The 8,132-nt window shown below is 33.1% G+C and overlaps 1 protein-coding gene across 2 annotated transcripts in view; it reads right to left on the bottom strand.

Annotated features, from left to right (window-relative positions):
- The window catches only part of LOC117177735 (protein NDRG3-like), a 443,874-nt gene extending 441,424 nt beyond the window's left edge, over positions 1 to 2,450 (bottom strand). For both annotated transcript variants that reach the window (XM_033368635.1, XM_033368634.1), the window contains exon 1: positions 2,192 to 2,450. The gene's annotated coding sequence lies outside the window, so the exon portion shown is untranslated. The remainder of the gene's footprint in view (positions 1 to 2,191) is intronic.
- Positions 2,451 to 8,132: the final 5,682 nt, after the last annotated feature.

The following is an 8,132-nucleotide window of genomic DNA, read 5'->3' as shown; positions in this document are numbered from 1 at the left end:
AAAGAATTATATGAGTATATGGGGGGGCTAGAGGCTAGAGTTACTAATGGAACTGTGCACATTTTGACCAAATGAGTTTTCCTTAAAAATAATTTTGTCTTGCTTTTTTATCTATTTCAGTGAAAAATTAAGGATTTGCAATTTTTTTTGTAATAATTCTATGGTCATTATAGGAGTTTGACAAGTAGGTAACAATTGGGGATATTACTATCAAAAATGAAAAAAGGTTGTATTACCCAGTGGGCACAAAACTATGAAAATCCCAAGAACGTCCTTGGGACGTTTCTAGGACATCCCATGCTAGGCCGACCAACGTCTTCAAGACGCATACAATGTCCTAAAGATGACCTAAGGACGTCTTAAAGAAATTGACGTTCTCGGGACATCTTTTGTACTGAAATTAAACGTTTTAAGAGCATCTCTATGATGACTAAAAGACATGTAATAAAAGAAGTTTTAGGGATATCCCAAATACGTCTCTAGGACATCCCTAATTTTTCTGCCCACTGGGTAGTTATACAAATGTACCTTTTATCTATTAAATTGTGTTATTTGCTTGGGAAATAAAAGTAAATTATTTCATATGATTCTCTGAACGATTTATGCACTATTTTTATGTACATAGTCTCAGGGCAGGAAAACATAGACGGCGCTAAGTCCATCGCCATGCCTATTTGATTATTACGTACACATACCTGTAGTGTTATCTACTTTTTCACACAATGTCTAATAAGCTAATCCATCCACGTACAAAGAAAAATAATTTACTTAATTGGTCATAAATTTTTAGAATGGAAAGGCTTATTCTTTTCCCCGTAAAACGATATTGGCTGGACTTTACCGTTTAGCATGCCCTGATTCAATTATTTAGTAAGAATTTCTCCTAAAGCAGTAGAAAACTACTCATTACCCAGTGGACACAAGACTATGAAAATCCCAAGAACGTTCTCGGGATGTTCCTAGGAAGTCATATGTCAGGTCAATCAACGTCTCTAAGAAGTCCAATGTCCTAAAAATGACCTAAAGACGTCTTAAAGACATGGACGTTCTCAGAAAACCTTTCGTACTGACATTAGACGTTTTAAGAGCATCCCTAGGATGACCAAAAGACATGCTGAAAAGAGATCTTAGGGATGTCCCGAAGATGTCTCTAGGACATCCTTAATTTCTTTGCCCACTGGGTAGTAACAATTATTTTATGAATTATTAGTTTTCTTCTGAATATTAGTAGAAATTCTCACGAAAACAATTAAAGAACGGCCTCGCTCTATATAGTTCATTTGTAACTTTCTAAAGATTTAGAAATGATATTAACTAATAATTAAATTCAAATAATAATTTGAATTAATTTTTATTTTTCATTAATGGATATCTACTGTAGCTTGGCGATGACACCCCTAGATTAAACTCATGCAGAATAGTGCATGAATTATATATTCTTCAATAAGTGGAAATCGGTATATTTTTACCGTAGTGAACTTCGACATTATCCTCTGGTCAATCGATTCATATCAGTTTTTTTGTAAAGGAGAAAAGCGATTGACCTCGAACTCTCGTTATCGATTGCGCGGGAAAACCTGTCCCTTCCGGATTCTTCTGCTTTCTACATTCTCTCATTGTTTTCTTAGTTTTTTTATGTCTATCTTCCTCAATCTCAATTTGTACCCACATAAATTGATTCTCTCACCACGCAGGAAAAACATTCCGCGACAATTCCGTTCGACTTTTCTTGGTGCTTGTTTGAAAAGCCAGAGCCCGCGACCACATGTAATACAAGTAGACATCGGTATATAACGCGTGTCATGTTTTGTAAGTATTGATTTTCTACACATAAACTCTCGATCGAATCGATGTTAACTCGAACTCTCGTTTATAAAAAATAATCCAGTAAGCTCGATCTAAAAAAGCCACCCTCGCGATACAAAGAAAATGAACATAGCTCAAAGCAATAATAAAATCTGTCACGCACAATCGTACATTTGACTTCAACTTCTTGTGCGTTTGGCGCTTAATTTGAAATTTCAGTTGCGACAAAAAAATTAATGAACATGAAACACGGCGTCTTTATAAAATAAAACTAAAGCAAATAAAATATTTGTGATTGGATCGATGAATTCGTGTCAGCAGCATTATAGTCGAAGGCATAGTTATTAAGGCGCTTCACCACTGCAGCTGGAAAAATTTCACTCACCTTGCCGTAGGCTTGCTGCGAAGACGGGCAAACGAGTTGGTTTCCGGTTATTGAGTTCTCGATCGGAAGCACAACTACAATTTAAAACAAGATCTGCCGACGCTTTGACGATCTTGTGAGATAACGTTAATCAATTAAAATAATTAATATCGGGAGTTTCGTCGAACTCACTTTTAAAGACAGCTATTTTCCGTCGTAGGTCGCACTATACGGACTGCTTAGATCATTCGTGTCAAAGGCACCTTAGATTACTATTAGCCGTCGACAACTAGGCCTGGTGCCTGGTCAATGAGACTGCGCGAGAAGTCTTGCGCAGTTCAAATACCGGATTACGTTCAATAGAGGGCAATGTGTCGACATCTGGCTTCACCATCATGGTTTTGGTACCCGGCTATGGTACAGCTTTGAGAAACTGTGAACACATGCCAGCTTTTCAAGGACGATTTGCCAATGCACGGCAAAGGTTAAACGTAAAAGGAGGAATCTTCTTCCATTTGGATAGCATGCCTGGTGAAGTTAAATGATGGTAGAGGGCAGATGGACTATTTCCACAAGTCCGTCGGTGCAGTAGGGATCTTCCGTAACAAAGTTGAGAGACATAAGAAACGATCGGTTCATAATTTTATTTACTTGAGTATGAAATATAGAACTACACATCGCGCGAAAACAATAAATGTACTGTATATTCTCTCCACCCCATAATGACGAAACACATTTCAAAAACAGCGTTGCCTACACATTGCTCAAATATGTATAAGCGATGTGCTACAAATATTTATTCGCTTGATGTAAGAATTAATTGATAAAATGCTTTACACATTTTAAAATTTCTGCAAAAATAAATTTCTGAAGCTTATACACATTCCTATTCAAATTTTCATGTTTACAATAGTTTATTGAAAATTTATAAATTATTTCAGAAACAACAACAAAATGTTGTTTGATGAAGTCTAATATTATTTCCCTTACGTAAAAGTATCAGAGCAAAATCATTATACCTAGGCCTGTAATGATTTTCCTATAATTTTGTCACGATTATACGCATAATTAGAAGAAAATGTATAGCAAAATAATTATTCGAATCAATAATATTAAAATTTTGAAATAATTATTACAAAAATTATAGGATCCGCATAGCTTTTAAGTTACATCATATCCACAATCTTAAACGAAGCTATTTTTCAAATACATCAATTTGTATGCACTTTTATGTAAATTGTTCAAAATAAATGACTAATTTATAGCTTGTTCTTCTTTTTGCACTAATGTTTCCAATGTTCTAATATTATGCATTTCTATAATTGAGCGGTTGGGTGCAATAATAATCCCCCAGTGGGCACAAAACTGAAAATCCCAAGAAAGTCTTTGGGACGTTCCTTGGACGTCCTATTCCAGGCCAATCAACGTCTCTAAGACGTCAAATTTCCTAAAGATGACCTGAAGACATCTTAAAGACATTGACGTTCTCGGGGCATCTTTCGTACTGACATTAGAAGTTTTAAAAGCATCCCTAGGATGACCAAAAGATGTCTCGGTTACTTATTCTTTACACTTACAGTGCTTGAATGAAACTTTATCAAAAAATCTCATTGTGACTCGCGCTACGCGCTCGATTTTTGACTGAGATTTTTAAATGTATGTTCATTTTTTCTTCAGACATTCTTCTCTACCTCGCTTTGTTGTGTTAAAAATTTTACATATCTTGCGTCTTTTGGCGTAATGTAGACATTTTTTATTTTTGTATATGAATTCCTGCAAAATTTTTTTATCATGTTTCGCGTCATTTAACTCAAGATTTGAATTCTCGATTTTTTTGATAATTTTTTCGTTAAATAAAACAAAAATTACAATTTTTATCAAAAAATGGTTTAAACCAATTGTTTAGGAACTCTTAAAAGCTGCAGCTCCTTTTTGAATTTTTTTCAGCATCTCATGTCGTTTAGCTTAAAATTTGAATTTTTGATTTCTTCATAGTATTTTTTTAAAATAAAACCAAAATATCAAGTCTTATTTAATATTATTTCAAAACCTTTACTTATTTGTCGTCGTTTGTCTTAAAATTACAAGTTGCGATGCATACAACCTAAAAAAATCGTATGCTGTTGAAAAATAGGCAAAACACAAAAATTGTACATATTTTTAAGGGCTTGATTTTTAATTTTATTCTGTTTTGGCGTATCTGTCTTCATTTAGCATAAAACGAAATATTCGTGAGTTTTGAATAACATTTTCGATGAGTAAAACCACAACCGTTGTTCAAAAATTGTGGGTTACAAAGCTCGCTGTTTCTTTTAGGGCCTAAAAAATTGTGCCAAAGCTCGATTTGATCCGGCAATTTTTTTAGATTTATCATGTTGACGGATGGACTGAAGGTGTCCCAAAACGTGGACATCCGTTATAAAACTGCGGTGTTGAATTTGGTCAAATTCTAATACTTTCGCACCAAATGGAATTTTTGATCATTATTTGATCAAAATTGGAATTTTCCATATTTTAAGAAAATGCTTAAACTTGTAACGATAATCTTGTACGGCTTTCAAAAAGAAACCGTTTTCTTCTCTTGTCTTCTTTTCATATTAGGCGTTGCTTGGCTTAACATTTTCATTTTCGATTGATTTTCTAAATTTTGTAATTGCTATAACTCCGATATTTTTTTAAAAGAAAAAAGCCATAGAATTGCGACAGACGCAATCGCGAAAACTTTATTTTCAGCTCAAGGGGTTCTCACAACGAGGAGATCCGTTGAAAAACTGTGGTATCAAACTTCGGACAATTCTAATACTTTCTTAATCGTAAATCATGATAAGGTAAGAACGCTTTGAAAACATTGCAATACGAAAATAATAAGTAGGCCTAAATCTCGAGACGTCTGACACAGACGGTTTCGCACTAAATTTTTTTTTATTACTTTTTTCACTTATTTATGCATAGAAATGTAGAATAAGGCTAAAAACACATTCTCACTTTCGGTTTTTCTCATTTTGCCTTTAAAAAAATGAGAGCAAAATCAAATTTTTTCCTACCAATGTTAATTTTGTATTTGAAAAAATATATTTTACTGCTTTTTAAATATTAATTTCGACACACACCATTCACGAGGTGTAAAGAAAAGTTAAAAATTAATATTCCATTATCAAAAAAGTATCCAATTCGACCAAACGTGCCCCTCAAATCGTGCCAATGCACATTTGCGGTCCATTTTGAAATATAATTAATCAAGTGCTACACTTTTAAATATCATATTTTTAAAGCCATTATCTGGAGGAAAGAAAAGAAAAAATCGTATGTCCGGACATGGCTCAAATTCGACCAAATGTTGCCCTGAAATCGTGTCAATGTACATATACTGTCCACTTTCTACCAGAATTAATAAAATGTGACCTTTTTAAATATCGTATTTTTAAAGCTATTATCTAGAGGGGAAAAAAATCTGCCCACTAGGCGGGCACATTCTCATCGCGCGCGGCTCGCTTCGCTCGCAAGTTTGAGCGGGCCTAGGGCGCGCAACTGTTGGTTCTCGCGCTTCGCGCTCGATTATGAATGTACCTCGCGCTACGCGCTCGGTCTTTATATTTCTGCCACATTCATGGACACACCTACTAAAATCAAAGGTCAACGGACTGACAACTCTAATTTTGTGTTTGTGAACTCTCTTTTGTTAAAACGCTTTCAGATTTAACGAACACATTCTCATCACGTAGCTCGTGCTTCGCACTCGATTTTGTCCAACATGTGAACTTTTCTACATTATACACAATGCTTGTATATCAATTATAATACATTTTTTATGTAACTCTGCCTGGAATTACTTATTAAGAAATTGCAAAATAAAAAGCAAATTGTATTTATCCTGTTTATTTTTGTATGTGTTTCTTATTTTGCTTTAAATTGTATTCTAAGCTGCTCTGAAACATGTGCCATTTCAATGAATGTATATCATTACAATTCATAATATTCATAAAAATTGAATCATACTAATTCTTATTTCCTTGCTTTTATAATTTTTTATTTTTAATGTTATTTTTTACGATTAAATAAAAACTACTGCGCATCTGCATAGGGTCTAATACAGGAACCTATATAGGGTCCTATATTAGGAGCATATGTCCTCTTTCGTCTTTTCTGTGCTTTTTCGAAAAAGTTCATTTTTGAATTTTTTATCTTATATTTTACGATTGAAAGATCTACTCGTTCAATCGAAAAATGATTAATAATAAATTTATAGATCTTTTAAGGCGAAAAACTTTTGTCTGGTAATTTAAGGTCATACCTTGTGTCGTTTTTTCAAACAAATTTAATATTTTTATTCTGAATGATATTTTTTACGACTAAATCAAAGCTACGTGTCCTATCAAAAATTATAGCTCTTTTTTGAATGAACATTTTCTGTCTCATTTTTTTTTTTCGTAGCTTATATCGAAAAGTGATTCATTATAAATTTGTAGTTCTTTCCAGGGCGCGCAATTTAAGCTTTTTTATTTTTCTCGTATCTTGCATAGTTTGGCCAAAAAATGGAATTTTTGAATTTTTCCTTATTTTTGGTACGATGAAATTTGGAATGTTCAACTCTTCGACCAAATTAAAAAAGTTGTTATCGTAGTCCTGTAGGGCTTTCAAAAGGCAAAGTATTTTTTCTTGTGGCTTTTTTCATATTATGACTTCTTTGGCTTAAAATGTTCATTTCAGTTTTTTTTTTATTTTGAAAATGCTCTAACCCTGATAATTTTCATTTTATAGAAAAAAGTCATAAAGAAAAATTGCTGAGTTTCTAAGTACTATGAACAACCGTACATAGAATTTTTAAATCTTGAAAAAATGTGGTTTCAAAATTTTTTTGTACGATCAAATTTGGAATTTTCAACTTTTTGACCTAATTGAAAAAGTTGTTATCATAATCTTGTAAGGCTTTCAAAAAGCAATATTTTTCTTTTCTGAACTTTTTCTCGTATCGTGCGTTGTTTAGCCTAAATTGTTCATTTTAGTTTTTTTATTTTTTTATTTTTAAAATGCTATAACTCTAGTAATTTTTTATTTTTCGAAAAAAGTCATTGGGATAAATTGTTAAATTTTTTGAATACTATGAACAACCATACAGAGAATTTTAGAATTTTTAAAAAAGTGGTCTCAAAATTATTCAAAATGTGACCACTTTTTGAATTTCCATCCAAAATGGCTGGCTAACAAACTTGATCTTTAGTTTAGGACGCTAAACGAGTGTATTAAATGGCAATCTGAAAGATGAATTTTTTCAAAAGTTATCGTGTTCACAGAGAAACAGACAGTCATACATACAAACAGGAGACATACAGACATACAGACACATTCGCAAAAACCTGTTTTTCGGATTCAGCGGGACTCAAAACGTGTACATTTGACAAAAACTGGGGGGGGGGTCAAATTTTACACAAATCTAATACCTTCTCTGATGAGAATGTAATAATGCAAAAAAGTTTACACTTTCCACAAAATCGAATGCGAATTACGAGATACATAATGAGAATTTGTTTGTTAAAGCTGAAGGAGGTTCGACAAAAGAGGATTCTCAATCACCAAATAGAAGTTATCGATGTTTTGACCTTTAATTTGAAAAAAATTGCGCACAAATGTAGGTTTAACACAAATACTGAGCGTGTATCGCGAAGTGAATGCATCATCGAGCGTGAAGCGCGAGAATCAATAATCGCGCGCCACAGGCGCGTTCAAACTTGCTAGCCCCGCACACAGAGCGCTATAAGAACGTGCCCGCAAAGCGGGCAGATTTTTTTCCACTATATATATTTTTTAATCAGATTTTATAACAAACTTATAGATATTTTTGGTTAAAGAAACTTTTTAAAAAAAATTTGTTTCGTCTTTTGTGTCCTTTTTCCAAAAATTTAATTTTTTTATTTTCAATCTTATTTTTTATGATTAAAAGAAGATCTCCTCGTCCTATTTAAAA

This window comes from Belonocnema kinseyi, chromosome 8, assembly GCF_010883055.1.
Source record: "Belonocnema kinseyi isolate 2016_QV_RU_SX_M_011 chromosome 8, B_treatae_v1, whole genome shotgun sequence".
NCBI lineage: Eukaryota > Metazoa > Arthropoda > Insecta > Hymenoptera > Cynipidae > Belonocnema > Belonocnema kinseyi.
The sequence above is the reverse complement of the archived record's forward strand: the minus strand, read 5'-3'. Positions and strand labels throughout refer to the sequence as shown.